Here is a 25,372-nt window from a genome sequence, read left to right on the forward strand (position 1 = left end):
CTGTTTTCAGCCATGTGCTATTTCAAGAATTAAACGTCATGAATAATACAGGATATAAGAGGAATAGTCTAAAGACGGAAAAGCACATTTTGATTAGGAAAGAGAATTTAAGGCTTAAGTCTTTTTTTTTTAAGGAAAACTGCCTTATTACTATGAGATAAGAAAATTGTTTCCTTCTTTTCTTCCTTGCTTTCTTCTTTTTCTTTTTTTTAACCTTTTTAATTTTGGATATTTGACCTCTAAGCTGAGATGACTGAAAATGCCTCCTCTGGGCATCAACATTTTTGAAAGACTTTTTCCCCCTCCCTAAGGGCTATTTGTCTCTTGGAGGCATTGCCTACATTACTCACCAAGAGGCAAGCATTTGTCCTTGCACTAAATGCTGACATCTCCTGATAAGAGGGAAGCTGCAAAGTAGAAGAATTGAAGGTCAATATGTTGATAGTGGTCTCAAGAGCATTGACGTACATTTGTGTATTGGGGAAGGGGAGAGAAGCTTGAGAGTGGGCCAGTGGGGAGGGGTAAATATTTTGTGATGCTGTCTACCTATGGGCTTATAAAGTTTACAGCTGCATTAGGAGGACAAGCATTACCATTAGCATGAAAAGTAGGGCAGACCTCAGTTGCAAAAGCTTCTAGCCATACACATAGGGCAATACGTAAATGATACACCTTATTGCATTCACCCATTCACCCTCCCCTGTTCATGCTAATTGGAAATTTCAATCCATTTCAGAGAAGTAACACAACTATCGATCATTTTCCCTGGCACGAATCTTCCTAGAGCTCACGCACTAGCCCATGTGTCTTAGATTTAATATCTGATCACTAGCTGGATTGAAGCCAAGAGGTGGTTCCCAAAGTTGCTGCACATTAGAATCACCTGGGGAACTCTGAGCCCTCCCTGTGCCCAGGCTCCTCCCTAGACCTACTGAATCAAAATCTCTGGGGCTGGGACCCAGACACCAATGTTTTTCTTAAAAGCTCTTTAGGTCATTCAAGTGAGCAGCAAAGCTTGAGAAGCAGCCCAATAACGGGAACAAACTTATTTCACACAGATAAAGTGGGGCAATTCATGTGTTAAAAGAACATGAATATATGTCCATGCCTCTCTCACGCTTTGTCACAGTTTACACTTCCCCCTCCCCATATCCTCAAGTCCGTTCTCTAGTAAGTCTGTGTCTTTATTCCTGTTTTACCCCTAGGTTCTTCATGACATTTTTTTTTTCTTAAATCCATATATATGTGTTAGCATACGGTATTTGTCTCTCTCTTTCTGACTTACTTCTACACTGTTGGTGGGGATGTAAATTGGTGCAACCACTATGGAAAACACTATGACAGTTCCTCAAAAAGCTAAAAATAGAGCTACCATATGATCCAGCAATCTTACTCCTGGGCAAATATCTGGACAAAACTATAATTCGAAAACATACATGCACCCCTATGTTCACAGCAGCACTATTTATAATAGCCAAGACATGCAAACAACCTAAATGTCCACTCACAGATGAATGGATAAAGAAGATGTGATATATATAAAATGGAATACTACTCAGCTATAAAAAAGAATGAAATAATGCCATTTGCAGCAACATAGCTGGACCTAGAGACTATTATACTAAATGAAGTAAGTGAGAAGGAGAAAGACAAATACCATAAGGTACCACTTATATGTGGAATCTAGAATATGATACAAATGAACTTATCCATGACACAGAAACAGACTCACAGACATAGCACACAAACTTGTGGTTCCCGAGGGGAAGGGGGAGGTGGGGGAGTGATGGATTGGGAGTTTGGGATTAGCAGAGGTAACCTATTATATATATGGTGGATAAACAACAAGGTCCTACTGTATAGTACAGGGAACTATAGTCAATGTCCTGTAATTAACCATAATGGAAAAGAATATGAAAAATTATATATATGTATAACTGAATCACTTTGTTGTACAGCATAAACTAACACAACATTGTATATCAACTATACTTCAGTAAAATAAATTTTTTAAAAAAGAAAAAAAACATGAATATATATATATATACACTTATAGATATATAGATATATATATTTCTTTTTTTCCTCTTTATTCTGTTTGTGTTTCAAATAGGCTTTTTTTTTTCCTTCTGCAAAAAGCGTTATTGTTTCCATTTGGTCCAAGGCTTGGGAGAGGGCTCCAGGGCGGTTACAAAGCTGCCTAGTAGCTGCAGAGCAGGGCTTCAGGCAGAAGCTCTGATGCCAGAGGGGCTCCTCAGAGGCAGCTGGACTTCAGAGACTCCTGTTTGTGCTCGAGGGTGAGCCTTTCAAAGAGATACTCGCCCAGCACAGCCTGCGGACCAGCCAGCCTGCGGAGGTTGGTCAGGTGGTCGCCCATCTTCTTGATGAGTTTCACCTGCTCCTCCAGGAAGCGGCTCTCCAGGAAGTCACAGAGGTGGGAGTCTGCGCGGGCGGAAGCCAGGGCGCGCAGATGTGATAGTGCCTGGTGCAGGCTCTTCTCCCTAAGAATGGCGGCTTCCACAGCGTCCTGGGTTTTACCCCACTCATCTTGAGAAGGCTTCCGCGCATCCTGGAAGAGGGCGCGGCCACAGCACTGGTTTTGCATTTTCAAGAGACGCTGGGCGCCCTCACACTTCTCCTCAGCCAGTTGGCGAAAAATGTGGCCCACACTGTCCAGAGTCCCATTGTTGCTGTCGAAATAGAAGCTCAGAGAGAGGTAAGTGTCCCCAGATGCATGTTGAACAGGCGGTGGACGGCGGCCTCCACCTCGATGGAATAATTCTGACGAACCTGGGAACTCGTGGTTGATCAGTGATAAGGAGCTAAGCTCAAAAAACGGTGTTGGCCTGTCCTGGAGGCTGAGGATAGCTGAGTGGCTGATTCCAAAGGTTGCGACAGGAAGAAAGGTTGGAGGGTGGTCGGGGGCTGGAGCAAGGAGCGTCCCTGGGTCTGTTCATTCCAAACACTGTTGAAGCAAAAGACAGAACTGCAGGACTGCCGAGCGCACTGCCTCAAATAGGCTTTGATATAAATGAACAAGAAGTCCAAGCAAGGACAAAACTTACCCTTCCCCCCAGCAAAATAGCTGGCGATACTAGAATCTAGACCTGGGAAGGGATTCTTCCATTACTTTCTGAACATTCCAAGCCACTAGAGCAGTGGTTCTCAAAGTATGGTCACCTTGTAACCAAGCAGTACCCTATGGGGCCTTCCTAGGACAGACCCATCCCCCATATCCTCTGCTGTAGTTCCTCTCTGAAGTACTCAGATAATAGTATCTCAGGCATATTTCTTGAGTTTTCAGATGCTAAAAACCACCACCCAATGGAAGAAATTAACTCCTTGATGATCATGAGCACGTAGCCCCCAGACCTTCTGGCACCTAAGGATGGATAATGTTACCTGCCCTGTGGCCTCAACATCAACCAATCAGAGGATTGTGCACGAGCTGATCACATTCCCTGGGACGTCCCTCCCTCACCTGGCCTTTAAAAATGCTTTGCTGAAATCCTTTGGAGATTTCAGGGTGTTTTGGAACTCGGGCCACCCCTCTCCTTGCTCGATCCTGCAATAAACCTTTCTCTGCTCCAGACTCCAGCCTTTAGGTTTGTTTGGCCCTCACTGTGCTTCAGACAGACGAACCTGCATTCGGTAACAACCTGACCAGTTTTACCAGCGTCCCCTGATAATGTGTCAGATATTCAAGTTTTAGGGCCCTGTCCCAGCCCTATGGAATCAGCAACTCTGGTGGGGCTCAGTGATCTCTGTTATAACAGGCCCTCCAGATGATTTTTATTCACCTTAAAGTTTGAAAATATCTGCATTGTCAGCTGGCCAAAGCGTCCACCAGCAGGTGAAGGGGATTGGTGCCTGGAAAAGATAGGGACCAGCCAAGGCAAGTACAGCAGCATTTGCCGTGGTAGTAATGGAGAATGCCTTTTCTCCACTGGTTGGCACAGACTAGGATCTGGGAGCAGTGGCAGGGTTATTTAGGATGCTTTACATTTCAATGTAGAGGGACCGCTGTCCTGGTTTGCCAGGGACTTCCCCTGTGTGAGCACTTAAAATCTCATCCTGGCAAACCCCTTAGCCCTGGGTTTGAAAAACGTAGGGAATAACATGAAATTTAGGGGAAACATGATCTAGGTTTTGGGCAAGTCACAAGTGCTAATTAAAGCTAAGCAAGTATGGACAACACTAGCGTTCTTTAGCCCTTTGCGGGGAGGTAAATCTGATTGGGTGAAAGGACTTATTGTTAAGAGATCTTTGTAGAAACATCCCCTTCTTCTTAGTCCGCTGGTTCTCAGTTCTGGCTAGACATTGGCATCATCTGAGGAGATTTAAAATGATTTTATTGGTCTACGATGACCAACCGTCAGTGTGAGGGTTTTTAAAAAGTGCTTCAGATGATTCTAATGCACAACCAAATTTAGGTGCCACTGCTTAAGCTTTTGAACCGCTGCTGCATATTTGCACCTCATCTTCCTATGAGAATATCCAACTGTAGTTGAGGTTTGTTTTTTTTTCTTTTTCTAACTGTCTTATTATAAGATTTACTGTCTTAAATAAGGTTGAATGTACAGAAAATCTTGCTAGTCCATCTGGTATAGCTGGATACTTAGAATAATATAGTTAAGATATATACCATTTAAGTATTGTGACTGGCCTTTTTTTGAAATTAACATATGCATTGAATTAGTATGTTCTCTTTTGAAGTTGTTATGTTGGGGAGCTATACCTCTAATCTGCCATTACTAAATATCTGGACACCTCTTATTAGGAATTGCTTTTAGAAATCTTTAGGGATTAAAACCAAGATTGCTGTATTATTTGTACTGGAACCACAAAAACCTCACAGAGTTCCCCCGCTGTACCTTCTACCCCCATCTCTAACCCTTGGCAACTTCTAATCTGTTCTCCATCTCCACGGTTTTGTTATTTTAAGAAAAATATGTAAACATAATCATGAATTACTTAATCTTCGGAGATCGGCTTTTCAAAATTTTTCCCTCGGCATCATTCCCTTGAAGTTCATTTCAATTTTTGCATATATTAATAATTTGTTCCAGAAACTTCCGGGAAGGTGGCAGAAAGTAAGACGCGGAGATCACCTTCCTCCCCACAGATACACCAGAAATACATCTACGCGTGGAACAACTCCTACGGAGCACCAACTGAACGCTGGCAGAAGACCTCAGACCTCCCAAAAGGCAAGGAACCCCCCACGTACCTGGTTAGGGCAAAAGAAAAAACTAAACAGAGACAAGAGGATAGGGACGGGTCCTGCACCAGCGGGAGAGAGCTGTGAAGGAGGAAAAGTGTCCACACACTAGGAGCCCCTTCGCGGGCGGAGACTTCAGGTGGCGGAGTGGGGGAGCTTGGGAGCCACGGAGGAGAGCACAGCAACAGGGGTGCGGAGGGCAAAGCGGAGAGATTCCAGCGCAGAGGATCGGGCCGAACGGCACTCACCAGCCGAGAGGATTGTCTGCTCACCCGCCGGGGCGGGCGGGGCTGTGAGCTGAGGCTCCGGCTTCTGTTGGAGCGCCGGGAGAGGAATGGGGTTGGCGGCGTGAGCACAGCCTGCAGGGCGTTGGTGCGCCGCGGCTAGCCGGGAGGGAGTCCGAGGAGGGGTCTGGACCTGCCGAATAGGCAAGAGACTTTTTCTTCCCTCTTTGTTTCCTGGTGCGCGAGGAGAGGGGATTAAGAACGCTGCTTGGGAGAGCTCCAGGGACGGGCGCGAGCCGCCGCTAAAAGTGCGGAGCCCAGAGACGGACATGAGACGCTAGGGCCGCTGCTGCTGCCACCAGGAGGCCTGTGTGCGAACACAGGTCACTGTCCACACCCCCTTCCGGCGAGCCTGTGCAGCCCGCCACTGCCAGGGTCCCGGGATCCAGGGACAACTCCCCCGGGAGAACGCACAACGTCACGCCGGCCTCTGCCGCCGCAGGCCCGCCCCACACTCCGTGACCCTCCCTACCCCCCCGGCCTGAGTGAGCCAGAGCCTCCGAATCAGCGGCTCCTTTAACCCCGTCCTGTCTGAGCAAAGAACAGACGCCCTCCGGCGACCTACACGCACAGGCGGGGCCAAATCCAAAGCTGAGCCCCTGGGAGCTGTGAGAACAAAGAAGAGAAAGGGAAATCTCTCCCAGCAGCCTCAGAAGCAGCGGATTAAAGCTCCACAATCAACTTGATGTACCCTGCATCTGTGGAATACATGAATAGACAACGAATCATCCCAAATTAAGGAGCCCTGTGGATGAAAGGCTCTTGGTGCTGCAGCCAGGAGTCAGTGCTGTGCCTCTGAGGTGGGAGAGCCAACTTCAGGACACTGGTCCACAAGAGGCCTCCCAGCTGCACATAATGTCAAACAGCGAAAATCTCCCAGAGATCTCCATCTCAACGCCAGCACCCAGCTTCACTCAACGACCAGCAAGCTACAGTGCTGGACATCCTATGCCAAACAACTAGCAAGACAGGAACACAACCCCACCCATTAGCAGAGAGGCTGCCCAAAATCATAATAAGTCTACAGACACCCCAAAACACACCACCAGACGTGGACCTGCCCACCAGAAAGACAAGATCCAGCCTCATCCACCAGAACACAGGCACTAGTACCCTCCACCAGGAAGCCTACACAACCCACTGAACCAACCTTAGCCACTGGGGACAGACACAAAAAATAACAGGAACTACGAACCTTCAGCCTGCAAAAAGGAGACCCCAAACACAGTAAGATAAGCAAAATGAAAAGACAGAAAAACACACAGCAGATGAAGGAGCAAGATAAAAACCCACGAGACCTAACAAATGAAGAGGAAATAGGCAGTCTACCTGAAAAAGAATAAAGAATAATGATAGTAAAGATGATCCAAAATCTTGGAAATAGAATAGACAAAATGCAAGAATCAGTTAACAAGGACCTAGAAGAACTAAAGATGAAACAAACAATGATGAACACAATAAATGAAATGAAAAATACTCTAGATGGGATCAATAGCAGAATAACTGAGGCAGAAGAACGGATAAGTGACCTGGAAGATAAAATAGTGGAAATAACTACTGCAGAGCAGAATAAAGAAAAAAGAATGAAAAGAACTGAGGACAGTCTCAGAGACCTCTGGGACAACATTAAACGCACCAACATTCGAATTATAGGGGTTCCAGAAGAAGAAGAGAAAAAGAAAGGGACTGAGAAAATATTTGAAGAGATTATAGTTGAAAACTTCCCTAATATGGGAAAGGAAATAGTTAATCAAGTCCAGGAAGCACAGAGAGTCCCATACAGGATAAATCCAAGGAGAAATATGCCAAGACACATATTAATCAAACTGTCAAAAATTAAATACAAAGAAAACATATTAAAAGCAGCAAGGGAAAAACAACAAATAACACACAAGGGAATCCCCATAAGGTTAACAGCTGATCTTTCAGCAGAAACTCTGCAAGCCAGAAGGGAGTGGCAGGACATATTGAAAGTGTTGAAGGAGAAAAACCTGCAACCAAGATTACTCTACCCAGCAAGGATCTCATTCAGATTTGATGGAGAAATTAAAACCTTTACAGACAAGCAAAAGCTGAGAGAGTTCAGCACCACCAAACCAGCTCTACAACAACTGCTAAAGGAACTTCTCTAGGCAAGAAACACAAAAGAAGGAAAAGACCTACAATAACGAACCCAAAACAATTAAGAAAATGGGAATGGGAACACACATATCGATAATTACCTTAAATGTAAATGGACTAAATGCTCCCACCAAAAGACACAGATTGGCTGAATGGATACAAAAACAAGACGCATATATTTGCTGTCTACAAGAGACCCACTTCAGACCTAGAGACACATACAGACTGAAAGTAAGGGGATGGAAAAAGGTATTTCATGCAAATGGAAACCAAAAGAAAGCTGGAGTAGCAATTCTCATATCAGACAAAATAGACTTTAAAACAAAGACTATTAGAAGAGACAAAGAAGGACACTACATAACGATCAAGAGATCGATCCAAGAAGAAGATATAACAATTGTAAATATTTATGCACCCAACATACGAGCACCTCAATACATAAGGCAAATACTGACAGCCATAAAAGGGGAAATCGACAGTAACACATTCATAGTAGGGGACTTTAACACCCCACTTTCACCCATGGACAGATCATCCAAAATGAAAATAAATAAGGAAACACAAGCTTTAAATGATACATTAAACGAGATGGACTTAATTGATATTTATAGGGCATTCCATCCAAAAACAACAGAATACACATTTTTCTCAAGTGCTCGTGGAACATTCTCCAGGATAGATCATATCTTGGGTCACAAATCAAGCCTTGGTAAATTTAAGAAAATTGAAATTGTATCAAGTATCTTTTCCGACCACAACGCTATGAGACTCGATATCAATTACAGGAAAAGATCTGTAAAAAAATATAAACACATGGAGGCTAAACAATACACTACTTAATAACGAAGTGATCACTGAAGAAATCAAAGAGGAACTCAAAAAATACCTAGAGACAAATGACAATGGAGACACGACGACTCAAAATCTATGGGATGCAGCAAAAGCAGTTCTAAGAGGGAAGTTTATAGCAATACAATCCTACCTTAAGAAACAGGAAACATCTTGAATAAATAACCTAACCTTGCACCTAAAGCAATTAGAGAAAGAAGAACAAAAAACCCCCAAAGTTAGCAGAAGGAAAGAAATCATAAAAATCAGATCAGAAATAAATGAAAAAGAAATGAAGGAAACGATAGCAAAGATCAATAAAACTAAAAGCTGGTTCTTTGAAAGGATAAACAAAATTGATAAGCCATTAGCCAGACTTACCAAGAAAAAAAGGGAGAAGACTCAAATCAATAGAATTAGAAATGAAAAAGGAGAAGTAACAACTGACACTGCAGAAATACAAAAGATCATGAGAGATTACTACAAGCAACTCTATGCCAATAAAATGGACAACCTGGAAGAAATGGACAAATTCTTAGAAAGGCACAACCTGCCAAGACTGAATCAGGAAGAAATAGAAAATATGAACAGACCAATCACAAGCACTGAAATTGAAACTGTGATTAAAAATCTTCCAACAAGCAAAAGCCCAGGACCAGATGGCTTCACAGGCGAATTCTATCAAACATTTAGAGAAGAGCTAACACCTATCCTTCTCAGACTCTTCCAAAATATAGCAGAGGGAGGAACACTCCCCAACTCATTCTACGAGGCCACCATCACCCTGATACCAAAACCAGACAAGGATGTCACAAAGAAAGAAAACTACAGGCCAATATCACTGATGAACATAGATGCAAAGATCCTCAACAAAATACTAGCAGACAGAATCCAACAGCACATTAAACGGATCATACACCATGATCAAGTGGGGTTTATTCCAGGTATGCAAGGATTCTTCAATATATGCAAATCAATCAACGTGATACACCATATTAACAAATTGAAGGAGAAAAACCATATGATCATCTCAATAGATGTAGAGAAAGCTTTTGACAAAATTCAACACCCATTTATGATAAAAACCCTGCAGAAAGTAGGCATAGAGGGAACTTTCCTCAACATAATAAAGGCCATATATGACAAACCCACAGCCAACATCGTCCTCAATGGTGAAAAACTGAAAGCATTTCCACTAAGATCAGGAACAAGACAAGGTTGCCCACTCTCACCACTCTTATTCAACATAGTTTTGGAAGTTTTAGCCACAGCAATCAGAGAGAAAAGGAAATAAAAGGAATCCAAATTGGAAAAGAAGTAAAGCTGTCACTGTTTGCAGGTGACATGATCCTATACATAGAGAACCCTAAAGATGCTACCAGAAAACTACTAGAGCTAATCAATGAATTTGGTAAAGTGGCAGGATACAAAATTAATGCACAGAAATCTCTGGCATTCCTATATACTAATGATGAAAAATCTGAAAGTGAAATCAAGAAAACACTCCCATTTACCATTGCAACAAAAAGAATAAAATATCTAGGAATAAACCTACCTAAGGAGACAAAAGACCTGTATGTAGAAAATTATAAGACACTGATGAAAGAAATTAAAGATGATACAAATAGATGGAGAGATATACCATGTTCTTGGATTGGAAGAATCAACATTGTGAAAATGACTCTACTACCCAAAGCAATCTATAGATTCAATGCAATCCCTATCAAACTACCACTGGCATTTTTCACAGAACTAGAACAAAAAATTTTGCAATTTGTATGGAAACACAAAAGACCCCGAATAGCCAAAGCAATCTTGAGAACAAAAGAAGGAACTGGAGGAATCAGGCTCCCTGACTTCAGACTATACTACAAAGCTACAGTTATCAAGACGGTATGGTACTGGCACAAAACCAGAAAGATAGATCAATGGAACAGGATAGAAAGCCCAGAGATAAACCCACACACATATGGTCACCTTATCTTTCACAAAGGAGGCAGGAATGTACAGTGGAGAAAGGACAGCCTCTTCAATGAGTGGTGCTGGGAAAACTGGACAGGTACATGTAAAAGTATGAGATTAGATCACTCCCTAACACCATACACAAAAATAAGCTCAAAATGGATTAAAGACCTAAATGTAAGGCCAGAAACTATCAAACTCTTAGAGGAAAACATAGGCAGAACACTCTATGACATAAATCACAGCAAGATCCTTTCTGACCCACCTCCTAGAGTAATGGAAATAAAAACAAAAATAAACAAATGGGACCTAATGAAACTTCAAAGCTTTTGCGCAGCAAAGGAAACCATAAACAAGACCAAAAGACAACCCTCAGAATGGGAGAAAATATTTGCAAATGAAGCAACCGACAAAGGATTAATCTCCAAAATTTACAAGCAGCTCATGCAGCTCAATAACAAGAAAACAAACAACCCAATCCAAAAATGGGCAGAAGACCTAAATAGACATTTCTCCAAAGAAGACATACAGACTGCCAACAAACACATGAAAGAATGCTCAACATCATTAATCATTAGAGAAATGCAAATCAAAACTACAATGAGATATCATCTCACACCAGTCAGAATGGCCATCATCAAAAAATCTAGAAACAATAAATGCTGGAGAGGGTGTGAAGAAAAGGGAACACTCTTGCACTGCTGGTGGGAATGTGAATTGGTTCAGCCACTATGGAGAACAGTATGGAGGTTCCTTAAAAAACTACAAATAGAACTACCATATGACCCAGCAATCCCACTACTGGGCATATACCCTGAGAAAACTGAAATTCAAAAAGAGTCATGTACCAAAATGTTCATTGCAGCTCTATTTACAATAGCCCGGAGATGGAAACAACCTAAGTGCCCATCATCGGATGAATGGATAAAGAAGATGTGGCACATATATACAATGGAATAATACTCAGCCATAAAAAGAAACGAAATTGAGCTATTTGTAATGAGGTGGATAGACCTAGAGTCTGTCATACAGAGTGAAGTAAGTCAGAAAGAGAGAGACAAATACCGTATGCTAACACATATATATGGAATTTAAGAAAAAAAAATGTCATGAAAAACCTAGGGGTGAAACAGGAATAAAGACACAGACTTACTAGAGAATGGACTTGAGGCTATGGGGAGGGGGAAGGGTAAACGGTGACAAAGCGAGAAAGAGGCATGGACATATATACACTACCAAACGTAAGGTAGATAGCTAGTGGGAAGCAGCCACATAGCACAGGGAGATCAGCTCGGTGCTTTGTGACCGCCTGGAGGGGTGGGATAGGGAGGGTGGGAGGGAGGGAGACGCAAGCGGGAAGAGATATGGGAACATATGTGTATATATAACTGATTCATTTTGTTGTGAAGCTGAAACTAACATACCATTGTAAAGCAATTATACTCCAATAAAGATGTTAAAAAAATAATTTGTTCCTTTTTGTTGCTCGGTAGTATTCTATCATCAGATTTTATCACAATTTGTTTCAACATTCATCCACTGAAAGACATTTGAGTAGTTGCCAGTTTTTGGCTATTATAAATAAAACTGCTATGAACATTTATGTGTAAGTTTCTGTGGGAACTTAATTAAGTTTTTGTTTCTTTTGGATAAATGCTCAAGAGTACAATTACTGCGTTGTAGGGTGAATCTACTTTTAGGATTAAAAGAGACTGTCAAGCTGTTGATCAGAGTGGCTAAACCATTTTATTTTCCCACCAGTGATGTGATATAATTTTTCTATGTACTCGCCAGCATTTGATGTTGTCACTATACTTTAATTTTAGTTACTCTCTGACATCTCATTATGGTCTTAATTTGCATTTCCCTAATGGCTAATGATGCTGAGCATCTTTTCATGTGCTCCTTTGCCGTGTGTATATTCTCTTCCATGAAATGTCTGTTCCTGTCTTCTGCCTATTTTCTAGTTGGATTTTTTTAAGTTGTTTGGAGAGTTCTTTGTATGTTATAGATACAAGTCATTTGTCTCATATGGGATTTTCAAATATGTTTTCCTACTGTGTAATTTGAGTTTTCATCCACTTAAAAGGATCTTCTATGAAGCATTTTTAACTCATTTTGATGAGATCCAATTTATCAGTTTTTGCCTTTATTGATCATACTTTTGGTGTCAAGTCTAAGAATTATTCCCCTTGTTCTAGATGCCAAACATTTTCTCCTATTTTTTTTCTAAAAATGCCCTGCTTTTACATTTAAGATTATGATCCACTTTGATTTAATTTTTGTGTAAGGTGTGGAGGTTAAGGTTCATTTTTTGTTTGTTTTTGTCGAGGGATGTCCAACTGTTTCAGTACCATTTTTTGAAAAGTCTATTCTTCCTTGATAGCTTTTGCACTGCTGTCAAAAACAAGTTATATGTATTTATGTCAGTCTATTTCTGGGTTCTCTATTCCATTCCATTGATCTATGTATCTACCCTCCATCATTACTGCAAAATCTTGAAATTGGGTAGATTAATTCCTCCCATTTTCATCTTCCTTTACAAGTTGTTTTAGCTATTCTTCAGCCTCTTCTTACCATATAAATCTTAGAATAAGCTTGTCTATATCCACAGAAACCTTGAGGGCATTTTAAGAGTAATTGTGTTAAGCCTCTTAACTTGGGGAGAATTGACATCTTTACCATGTTGTGTTTTCTAATCCATGAACAAGGTATGTCTCCCTATTTGTTTGGGACTTAAAAATTTTTCTTCATCAGCATTTTGTAATTTTCAGTATAGAGGTCCTATAAATGTCTTATTGGGCTTATATTTAGGTATTTATTTAGGTCAGTTGTAAATGGCATCACATATTTTTATTTAAGCTTCTACACATTTGTTATTAATATATAATTTGATAAAATTGTGGTGATCTTGTACTCTAAATCATTTACAAACTAATATTATTTCTCAAGCTTTTTGTGGATTCCTTGGTATTTTCTCCATTTAGATTATCATCTCATCTTCAGATACAGACAGTTTTACTTTTCCTTATTCAGTATAATAGGATATATTACTATTCAACATTCAGTAGGATATGTTCCTTCCTATGCAACGTAGTAGGAATAGTCCTTTTATCTTTTAAATAAACTTTTTAAAAATTTAACTTTTAAATTTATGTATTTATTTATTTTTGCTTTATTTTCTTACTAGACCCTCCAGTGATATATTTAATAAAAGTGGTGAGAGCAGATATCGGTGCCTTGTTTCTGATCTTACAGAGAAAGCATCCAGTCTTCCACAGTTAAATATCATGTCGGTATAGGTTGTTTGTAGATCATCTTTATGAGTTTCAGTATGCTCCTTTTCTATTCCTAGTTTGCTTGGAGTTTTTTTTCTTCTTTTTTTAAAATCATGAATGGGATTGGATTTTGTCAAATGCTTTCTCTGCATTAATGGATAGGATCACATGACTTTTCCCCCTTAATCTATTGGATATGGTGGATTACACTGTTTAATTTTCAAATATTTAACCAACTTTGCATAACTGGAATAAATCCCACTTGGTCATGGTATATTATTCTTTTCATATATTTCTGGATTTAATTTGCTAATATTTGGCTGAGGGTTTTTCAGCCAATTTCATAAAAAATATTGGTCTGTAGGTTTCTTCTTTCTATACTATCCCTGTCTGGTTTTGGTATCAAGGTAATACTGGCTTCATAAAATTAATTAGAAACTGTTCCCTCTACTTCTATTTCTTATCAAATCATGTAAAATTGGTGTTAATTCTTTAAGTCTTGGGTAAAAGTGAAACATCTAAGCCTGAACATTTCTTTTGGGAGTTTTTAATGAAAAACCAGTGTTTCTAATGGTTACAGGAAAATTGAGATTATCTATTTCATCTTGGCTGAGTTTTGGTAGTTTTGGGTGTAGAAACATTGGCCCATTTCATCTACATTTTTGAATTTAGAGTGTAGACTTGTTCATAGTAACTTGTCCCTCATTAACCTGCAGGATATGTCATGGTATCCCTGGTTGCATTTCTGATATCTGTGATTTGTGCCATCTCTCTGTTTATCTTTATCAGTCTTGCTAGATCTTTATTGGTTAGATTGCTTATTTCAAAGAACCAGCCTTTTGTTTCATTGATTTCCCCCCCTATTTTCCTGTTTTCAGTTTCATGGATTTCTGTTTCATCTTTATTATTTCCTTCTTTCTGCTTGTTTAGTGTTTTTTCCTCTTCCTTTTTTACTATTTTAATATAGAAAATTAGATTATTGCTTTGAAATATTTTCTTTCCCAATTTAGTGCTATAAACTTCCCTTTCAGCATTGCTTTCACTTCATTCCGCAAACTTTGATCTGTTATATCTCCATTTTCTTTTATTCTATGCATTTAAAAATTTTTTCCTTGATGCTGTCTTTTTTACCCATGAGTTATTTGGAAGTGTGATGTTTAGTTTTCATGTGATTGAAGGTTTTCCTGTTGTCTTTCTCTTATTGATTTCTAGTCTGATTCCATTATGGCTAGAGAACATACTCTCTATGATTTTAATTCTTTTAAATCTGCTAATGTTTTTTTATCGCCCAGTATATGGTATATGAGTGAATGTTCCATGGACACTTGAATATGTATTCTGCTCTTACTGAGTGTGTTCTTTAAATGTCAGTTATATCCTGTTGATTGATGATGTTTTCAGTTCTTCCATATCCTTGCTGATTTTTCTCTCTGGTAGTTGTATAAATTGCTGTGTTGAAGTCTCAAATAATAATTGTGGATTTAAAACTTTCTCCTTTTACCTTTTTCAGTGTTTGCTTCATGCATTTTGAAGTTCTGTTGTTTGGTGCACACACATTTAGTATCACTAGGTCATCTAGGTGGATTATTCCTGTTATCTTTATGTAATGACCCTCTTTGCCCCTAATAATTTCCTTTGCTCTGAAGTCTACTTTGTCTGATATTAATATAGCCATTCCTGCTTTTTCTGATTAATGTTCACATGATATATCATTTTCATCCTTTTACTTTGAACTACCTATATCATGATGTTTAAAGTAAGCTTCTTATAGACAGTATACAGTTGGATCATGCTTGCGATTTTTTAATCTACTCTTCCAATCTCTGTCTTTGACTTGGTTATTTAGATCATTTACCGTTAATGTAATTATTGCCATGTCAAAGATTTGGTCTACCATGTTATTTTTTGTTTTGTCTTTTACCTTAGTTTCTCAATCCTGTGTTTCCCTTATTTTTCCTTCTTGTGGGTTACTTAAACATTTTTTAATAAGTCCATTTTAATTTAATTCATTTATAATCATTTGTGTATACTGTTTGTATAGTTTTCTTAGTGGTTGCTTTTGGCATTACAGTATACATATGTAACTTATCATAGCCTACTGGAATCAGCGTTTCATTACTTCAAGTGAAGTTTCAAAATTTTACTTCCATTTAGGTCTCTTAATATTCCCCAGTTTTAAAGTATGATTTTCTGTAGTATTTCCTTTCTCTACATTGAGAACCCCATCAGATGGTGTCATCATTTTTGCTTTGACCATCATATAGAATTTAAGAAACTCATGAGGCTAATGATAGTCTCTTATATTTACCCCATTTGTTTTCACCCATTCCATTGTTCCCCTTTTCTTTCTGAAGTTCCCAGTCTTCTGTTATTGTTTATGTTTTCATAACAGTAGGTGATATCTTGGATTTCCAGTGCAACTGGATATGAGTTTCAGGAAACACTGAGCCTGGCTCACTTAATGCTACTGAGTTGGAGGGTTTGTATACGTTGGGCCTGTTGGCACAGCAGATGCTAGCAGATTAGACTAATGTTGATGGGACTAGTGCCACAGGAGGATGGGTTCCCATTCAGGCTATGCTGCTGCTACAGTAGATCAAGTCCCCCTCTACCCCAAGTGTGGGGCAGTGACCTGCTGCTGTCACTGCTTTGTATTAGGCTCCTTTTGCCTCAGGTGTGTGGTGGGATCCCTTGGAAGCTGCTGCTGCTGCTGCTGTCAATCACAAGGTTAAATTCATTTCAGAAATACTTAAGTATAAATATATAGCCTGGCTCTTGTAGGACCTCTGTTTTTTTTTTATTGCTTTCATACAAATTATCCCAAATTTAGTGACTCAAAACAACGTAAATTTATTACCTTACAAGTCTGACATTGGTCTCAATTAAGTAAAAGTGTTGGCAGGATCAACAGATGAATGGATAAAGATGTGGCACATATATACAATGGAATATTACTCAGCCATAAAAAGAAATGAAATTGACTTATTTGTGAGGTGGATTGACCTAGAGACTGTCATACAGAGTGAAGTAAGTCAGAAAGAGAAAAACAAATACCATATGCTAACACATATATATGGAATCTAAAAAAACAAGAAAAAATGGTTATGAAGAACCTAGGGGCAGGGCAGGAATAAAGACGCAGCCATAGAGAGTGGACTTGAGGACACAGGGACGGGGAAGGGTAATCTGGGATGAAGTGAGAGAGTGGCATGGACATATATACACTACCAAATGTAAAATAGCTAGCTAGTGGGAAGCAGCCACAAAGCACAGGGAGATCAGCTCTGTGCTTTGTGTCCACCTAGATGTGTGGGATAGGGAAGGGAGGGTGGGAGGGAGATGCAAGAGGGAGGAGATATGGGGATATATGTATATGTATAGCTGATTCACTTTGTTATGAAGCAGAAACTAACACGCCATTGTAAAGCAATTATACGCCAATAAAGATGGTTAAAAAAGAAAAAAAAGTGTTGGCAGAGCTACATTCTTTTCTGGAGGCTCTTAGGTGTGTTTCTGTTCCCTGGACTTTATCCGCTTCCAGCGGTCACTTGTAGTCCTTGACTCAGAGTCCCCTTTCTCCACCTACAAACCCCAAAATGTTGCATCTCTCTGATTCTGCTTCTATTAGGACATCTCTCTCTTTCTCTTTCTACAGTTGGGAATGGTTTTCTGCTTTTAAGGACTCATGCAATTAGATTTGTTCCATGAGGTAATCCAGGATAATCTTTCTATCTCAAGGCCTATAACTTCAGTCATATCTGCAAAGTCCTCTTTACCATGTAAGGTAACATATTATTGGGTTCTAGGGATTAGGGTGAGGGCATTTTTAGGAACCATTATGCTGCCTACCACACCCTTACCAAGTGACCTTGAGAAAATTACTGAGACTTTAAAGCCTTACTTTCCTCAAACATAAAATGGAAAGAAAGATAACTAGTTAATATCATGAAAGTGAAACAGTATATATGAAATCAACTAATTCAAAAAATAAGATTTCTTCTTTTTCTTTATGATTGGCATGATTCTCAGAGTTCAGTTACTTGAAGAGTTACTTTTTTTTAAACAGAACTAAGGAATTTCAGGGTTCAGGTGCTGTAAGATTGTCTGAATTATCTGAGTAACAATTAGCTAAGCACAGGTGTAAAGCATTTGATTTACTCCCTGGTGTCCTTTATCTTCTCATCCCACTAAATCCATATCCCTTGTCTAGCTCCAGCCAGTAGAGTCAGAGCTTGTTTTACTGTTTAACTAAAGTTCAATTTAAATTTGCTCTACCTCTCCAGATTCTCAGCCCTGGTTGCATATTATAGTCACCTGGGGAGATTTCAAGACCTACTTGATGCCAAAGTTTTACCTATCATGGATATTTGAGGAGGGACCTGGAATGAAATGCTCTAGCTTATGGTTTGGGGAGCCAAATCATAGTCTACACTGAGCCAAATCATTTGCGAGATCAGCTCTAAAAAGCAATTTATCTGTGGTGACTGATGCTCTTCCTTTGTCAGTATGCTTGTCCCTCTTTGGGGGAAAAGAAGAAGGGGAAAAAAACCCCAGCGGCTGGGCTCCCTGAATTATAACCTGATGCTGTGGAATTAGTGTTGGCTCAGAGCGCACATCTTCGGATACCCATTCTCTCTCCTGCTTCCTTGCATGAGCTTATATCCTTGGGCAGTTTTTCATCCACCACCCTCTTTTGCTTCTAATCTTAGCAAGTAAAGTCTCTCCTTAATGAAACAGCATTTCATGAGACTTACTGGGAGCATAGGTCTGTTCCAGACCTATCCTATGTTAGCTAAAACAGATATAAGTGATGTATTTTTGGCATTCATCCTTGTGGGTTGCAGAGAGAAGACAGAATTTTATCCTTTAGGTGTCATATGACTGGGCAAATGGGCTCATTCCCTCTACTGCCTACCATGTAAAATACTGAGGGTATTACCTCTAGAAGGTATCTTCTAGGTATCAAAATAGCTCAGATAAGTCATATTTCTCAGTAAAAGGTGACAAAACTATGGCTTAGGTGGTGAATTTTCCATGTCAATTTGTCTGGGCCACCATGCCCAGTTATTTGGTCAAATATTATTCTGGATATTTCTGTGATGGTGTTTTTGTGTTTTTAAAATTTTTTATGTTTTATTTATTTATATTTTTGGCTGCATTGGGTCTTCGTTGCTGCACATGGGCTTTCTCTATTTGCAGCAAGCGAGGGCTACTCTTTGTTGTGGTGTGCAGGCTTCTCATTGCGGTGGCTTCTCTCGTTGCAGAGCATGGGCGCTAGGTGCACGGGCTCAGTAGCTGTGGTGCATGGGCTTAGTTGCTCTATGGCATGTGAGATCTTCCCAGACCAGGGCTCAAACCCGTGTCCCCTGCATTGGCAGGCGGATTCTTAACCACTATGCCACCAGGGTGTTTTTGGATGAAATTCATAATTAAATTTGTGGTGGACTTTGAGTAAAGCAGATTATCCTCCATAATATGCATGGGCCTCATCCAATCAGGTGAAGCTCTTAATAAAGACTGACCTCCCTGTCGCAAAAAGGAATTCTGCCAGAAGACTTACAGAAATTGAACTGCAACTCTTCCGAGTCTCTAGACAGCCTAACCTGCAGATTTTGAATTTACCAAGCCTCTATTATTGTGTGAACCAATTGTTTAAAATCTCTCTCTCTTTCTCTATCTTTATATAGATATGGATATAGATCTAGGTATCAATATCGATATCTAGATCTATATCTGTCAGTATATATGGGCACATTGTATACACATGCTGTTGGTTCTGTTTTTCTGGAGAACCTTGACTAATACAGTGGCCCATATAAATAAAAGGATGAACCCAAGTTCACCCAGGTAGAAAGTAGTACAATGAGAACTGGAACTTAAGGCCTCATGACTCATTCAGCTGTGAACACTGACCCAGAACTGGCGTCCGCACACTCTGGCCCACTGATCAGATCTCGCTTGACTCCTGGTTTTGTACATAACGTTTTGCTTGAACCCAGCCGCACTCATTCATTAACGTATTGTGCATGGCTGTTTCTGTGCTACAGCAGCAGATGGGCAGTTGCAATGGAGACGTATGGTACAGAAAATCCAAAGTATTTACTATCTGACCCTTTACAAAGAAGATCTGCTGACCCCTGCTCTAGGATGCCATCTGATTTCTGATAGCACCGAGGAGAATAATTCATGCACATTGGGATAGATTGTTAATCTCATGTCCTCCTTAGGTCAAAGATCTCTTAAATGCTCACCCTTGCAATAGCCAGCTTGGGGAGCATTGTCTGAGGATGCAGAAATTTTTCTTGCCAGGTCTTTCCAATCCACACTGCTCCCTGACTATGGTTCTTAAAACCTTTTTTTTTTTTTTAATTTTTATTGGAGTATAGTTGATTTACAGTGTTGTGTTAGTTTCAGGTGTACAGCAAAGTTAATCAGTTATACATGTACATATATCCACTTTTTTTTCTTTTTTCAGTACGCGGGCCTCTCACTGTTGTGGCCTTTCCCGTTGTGGAGCACAGGCTCCAGACGCGCAGGCTCAGCAGCCATGGCTCACGGGCCCAGCCGCTCCGCGGCATGTGGGATCTTCGCGGACCGGGGCACGAACCCGTGTCCCCTGCATCAGCAGGCGGACTCTCAACCACTGTGCCACCAGGGAAGCCCCACTTTTATTTTTTTTTTTGGAGTCTTTTCCAAATAGCCCATTACAGAGTACTGAGTGGAGTTCCCTGTGCTAATAAGAAGAGCAGGTTCTTACTAGTTATCTATTTTATGTATAGTAGTGTGTATATTTCAGTCCCAATCTCCCAATTTAGCCTCCCCGCCACAATCCCCTGGTAACCCTAAGTTTGTTTTCTACATCCGTGCCTCTACTTCTAAAACCTGTCTATTTTAACCAACTACCACTCATTGCTTACTGTCTCTGGCTTCATGTACTTGATAATAAATCTACTTCTTGTTCTATCCTGGATGACATGTTCCAAGGACTGAGATAATATCTTATTCTACATAATTTGTCCTTGATATTGTCTATCTTGGGGTCTTCATCTATGTCCCAAAGAAGACAGTCACTCTGTCTTCTAGTACTACTATTAATACCACATCTTATGGCATGAATTTGACCCAATGCACTGCACTATCCCTTTAGAAGCTGTACGCAACCTGTCACTGGGTTTTAGCACAGGGGTAGAACTCAGATTAGTGATCATATATAAACAAATCTACTTGACCAGAAACTTTTTGTCTCACCATTTATTACACAAGTAACTTCTGTCTTTGCATCTATGATGTAAATATTTTTAATCTCCTAAATTATCTGAAAAATTATTTAGAGCTTCCATTTCAGTAGGCATTGGAATTGCTGTGTTATGACTATTTCATTATTTTATTTCCAAGTGTTAAATTAGGCTTCAAGCTTTGGCCAAGAGTAGACAGGAAAGGGTTTCAAAGAAATGAAGAGTGGGAAAAACTTCTGATGCAAGGGAGACTTAATAAAGATTTGATTTTGAATCAATAATTTATAATAAAATTTGAGTTTGAATCAATAGTTTATGTCATTGCAAAATAGCTCCCTGGTAAAATTCCATTCTTTGGTAATCATTAAGTACAGAAATTAACAATCAAAATATGCAGTGACCTTCTTCATTTTCTAAAAACAAACCTATATCTAGATGAGAGGAGAATTCATCTCATAACTCAGGCTCTGGACTTACGACTCCAAGTTCTGTCTTCTTTCAACCATACCTGCTAAGTTTCTGTCTAACTTCTTGAGCATGAGGTAATGGTGTCAGCTTTCATCCCCTTCCTCAGTATATAGCTTGGTGAGTATGAGTAAGGGATCTAAAACTTGAGAACCTGGGTTCAAATCTTGACTCTAAAATTTACTTGTTGAGTACTCTTGAGCATGTTATCTGTTTTTGCCTCAGTTTTCTCATCTATAAAATAGAGATACCATTACTTCTCTCAGGGAGTTGCTATGAGGGTGAAAGAGAAAATTCATACAATGCAAGAATTTATCAGTTCTTGGAACACAATAAATACCGAAAAATAATGTTAGCCATTATCAAGGCCCCCTCATTTTATGGATAATATAGATTAGTTTATATAGGTCTAATATTTACATATGCATAAACATTTTGTACCTATGTGTGTGTATACGTTCTTCTTAGAAATTGAGCAGTCAACATTCACATCTAAAAATCTGTGCTCTGTGAAATGTAGATATCCTGTGTACACACACAGTGCTATAGTTATCTATTGCTACATAATAAAGAAGTCCAAACTTAGTGGTGAAATAAACAAAAATTTTAATATGTGCCCAGATTTTGTGGGTCAGCAATTCAAACAGTACACAGAGGAGATGGCTTGTCTCTACTCCATGACTGATATCTGAAACCTCAGCTCATGAGGATTCGGATGGCTGGAGCTGGAATCATCTAGATAATTTTAATTCACATGTCTGGCCCTTGGAGACTGGGCCCAACAAGGACTGTTGACTGGAGTGCCTATAGATGGCTGCCCAGGTGGCTTGGACTTCTCATACGTGGTAGTTAGGATTCAAGATAGAGTATCCCAAGAGAATGAGTGTCCAGGGTTGAAGCATTCCACGAGAATCATGCAAAAGCTGCATGACCTTTTATGACCTAGTCTTAGATGTTACATAGCATCACTTTCATTATATACTATTGCAGGCGTTGGAGACCTTTTTCCATAAAGTGTCAGACAGTCAATATTTTAGGCTTTACAAGCCATACAGTCTCTTTTGCAACTACTTAGCTCTGCTGCTGTGATGTGAAAACAGACACAAACAATACATATACTAAGGAACATGGCTGTGTTCCAATAAAGCTTCATTTTTATAAAAGCTTGTAGAGGCCTAGACTTGGCCCACCAGCCATAATTTACTGACCCCTGCTCTATTGTTTGAAGCCATGGAAAGCCTGCCTAAATTCAAGGGAAAACACCCACATCTGGATGCGAAGAATGGCAGTGAATCTGAGACCCTGTATTAAAACCACTACATATGGGATATTTATAAGAGGATCTGTCTGCATACCTTGTTTCTCCCATGTATGGTGGGTATGAGGTATTGGGACATCTTACATCTCTGTAAGCCTGGGTCAGGGTCAAAGTTGGAATCTGAACTCAATGACCTTGATTTCTGGAATAATCGGTAACTCTAATTATGATTTGCTTACACTCCTTACCCCAATAAATATACCACAAAAGATAGATTTCAAGTAAACAATTGCTTTATGGCAAATTTTTATCAAGTCTCCATTGACTGAATTATTCCATTTTGGTTGGAAAGCATGAGCTTTTTTCTTTCCTAAAGAGATCTGCAACTTTTCAGATGTGGCATTTCATTCTACTGAGAGGATGATGTAGGTTTTTATAAACGGAAAAAGCAGGGCAGGCTGAGTTCACTCAGATCGTACTAGTGCTTAAAGGAATAACCGAAACTGGAACACAGGCTTCCAGGTTTTCCTGTCCTGTGCTCTTTCCGGTAGGTGCCATTGTCTGCTGGGTCTGGCGGTAATAATTTCTGACCTTTACCTCTCTACGTTCTTGTGAAGTGGTTTGGGGCTTTGTTAGCTTTCTTATGAGTTTGTACTAAATTGTGTCCATAAAGTAGGCTGAATTCCTCAGGGAAGGATGATAGCTGTTACTGTGTTATTACTGCAAATGTTGTGTTGGTTACCTTTTTTTCTTTTCTTTTGTCCAGTTGTATCCTGAACTTAAAAGTTATATTATCCGAAATGAAAGATGTGCATCTGGTAGAAAAGACTAATTTAAGGGATGAAAATTCCTGATGATTGCTTCAGTCAACCCTTAATACACACTGAGCTTCATTAGTAAATAGACAACTCTCAGACCATTCCCTTGGAAGAGGTCGCATAATCAGGCTTTGTGTTGATTTCCCATTCTGTTCGGTAGAGACAGAACAAATTAGAATAATTAGCTGGTACAGGAAAGCACAATGAACTTTCTTCTGTTTTTGTGATGCATCCCATAATAAGGGTTGAAAATGAGACTGGAGGTAAGAACGTGAAACTCAGAAGAGCAAAGGAGAGAGGATATTGTTTCTTTGAAAATATTCTTTCAGTGTTGGCCCAGAAGAAATATGAAGCTGAGGAAATTTTTTTTTAATGATGATTTTTGTGTTGATGATGTGAGTGTGGAATTAGTAAGAATCAGGAAGCAAGCATCCTTTTCCACCAAGGACTTGGGAGCAAATGAAGCCATAAATACTCCCTGCTCTTGGAAACCCTTTTGGAGCAGTAATCAGAGAAGGGTAAAGGCAAAGCCTCAGGGCAGAGGTGTTCAGAGCAAAGGGATAGGAGGAGAACAAAAGGAGAGTGGATATGTTTAGAGCTGTCATTTTGAAATTTACCTGCTTCTGATTCAGTGCTGCTTTGCTGCTCTGTTGGTCCAGTGGAAATCCTCAAAGCAGGAGCAGCCGTATTTTAAAATAATAAGGTTAGAACAAATGACTTTAATCCAGGTCTCTTTAGCTCAAAAGCACAGAAGAGAGTGTGAGGAAAGAGTGAGGCCACAAGGAATTGTTCACTGGGTACCTTTTCCCCAAACCTCACTAACTGGGAGAAACTGACCACTGGATTATGTGCCTTGAAGGAAAGCAAATATGTTGAAAGCAAACAGTGTGGAGCTTGTTTAGAAAGCAAGCTGTATCATTTGGTCACCTGCTGATGATAATAGCATTGGCTGAGACCTGACCATTTACAATGAAGGCACTTCTGTAGGTAATAAGTTCCAGGAGGGCCCGAACTGAGTATGTCTGTTTCAGCATTTAGCATGGTCTAGCATCTGAGAGGCCGGTACATTATTGGCATATAGTAGACTTAAAAATGAATATTTGTGGATTGTCTGAATGAGTGGATGTGTGTGATTCATATCCTATTTGCAGGTCCTATGCCCTACAGTGGATTTTCAACGTCAGGTTGTGAAAGTATTTATGACGGGGTTTGGCATTGTTCCCTATCTAATGGATAAAGATTACACATGAAAGGACTTTACATTGACATCCCAACAGCCTCATAGGAATTACTTAACAAAAAAATAAAATTGGATTCTGTGTAATTTCTAATTTGTAAGCTGGCCAGAACACTGGTATTTCAGCCAGTCCTCTGGTAGTTCCGATGACGTCCCCATGATCACCCAGGCATAATCAGAATGGCTTTAGGATTTGGGAGCCAAAATGTTCCTCAGTATTTATGGCATTGCTAGTCCATTTAAGAAAATGGAGTATTGAAAAAATAGCTTCAGACACAATATGGCATTTTATGATTTAGCATGAAATCTGAGAAATATAGAGGTTATCGGAAGCCTGCAATGGTAAAGTTCCCTCTGCTATTGAAGTTATTGTCTTTAAACAAAGATTCTACATCAGTAATGCTATATATATATATATTTTTTATGATATTCAGGTTAATTTCCTATTCTCTCTAAGGAAGTAATTGGTTGGTTGGTATGGGAGATGGTGTGGCTTCCAAAGGTGAAAAGTATTATTTTGTTGTAATTTCCAGCTACCTAAGGATGGGAGAGGCCCAGGACACTGCCAGTATATTATGTGGAGCAGGTTATATTGTGGTTTATTTATGAACTTTTACATGTTTATTTTCTATGCAAGTTTGTGTGCTCCTTTTTGAGTTTTGGTA

General features: G+C 39.8%; 2 protein-coding genes and 1 pseudogene across 3 annotated transcripts in view; all 3 read right to left on the minus strand.

The window, feature by feature from the left end:
* The window catches only part of LOC125963841 (UDP-N-acetylglucosamine--peptide N-acetylglucosaminyltransferase 110 kDa subunit-like), a 673,346-nt gene that overhangs the window by 155,421 nt on the left and 492,553 nt on the right, over positions 1-25,372 (minus strand). The window lies entirely within an intron of this gene.
* Positions 1-25,372, minus strand: part of LOC125963856 (metabotropic glutamate receptor 7-like) — a 205,624-nt gene that overhangs the window by 80,251 nt on the left and 100,001 nt on the right. The gene's annotated exons all lie outside the window — the stretch shown is intronic.
* Positions 1,620-25,372, minus strand: part of LOC125963950 (ferritin light chain-like) — a 40,141-nt pseudogene continuing 16,388 nt past the window's right edge.

Source organism: Orcinus orca, chromosome 3, assembly GCF_937001465.1.
Source record: "Orcinus orca chromosome 3, mOrcOrc1.1, whole genome shotgun sequence".
Taxonomy (NCBI): Eukaryota; Metazoa; Chordata; class Mammalia; order Artiodactyla; family Delphinidae; genus Orcinus; species Orcinus orca.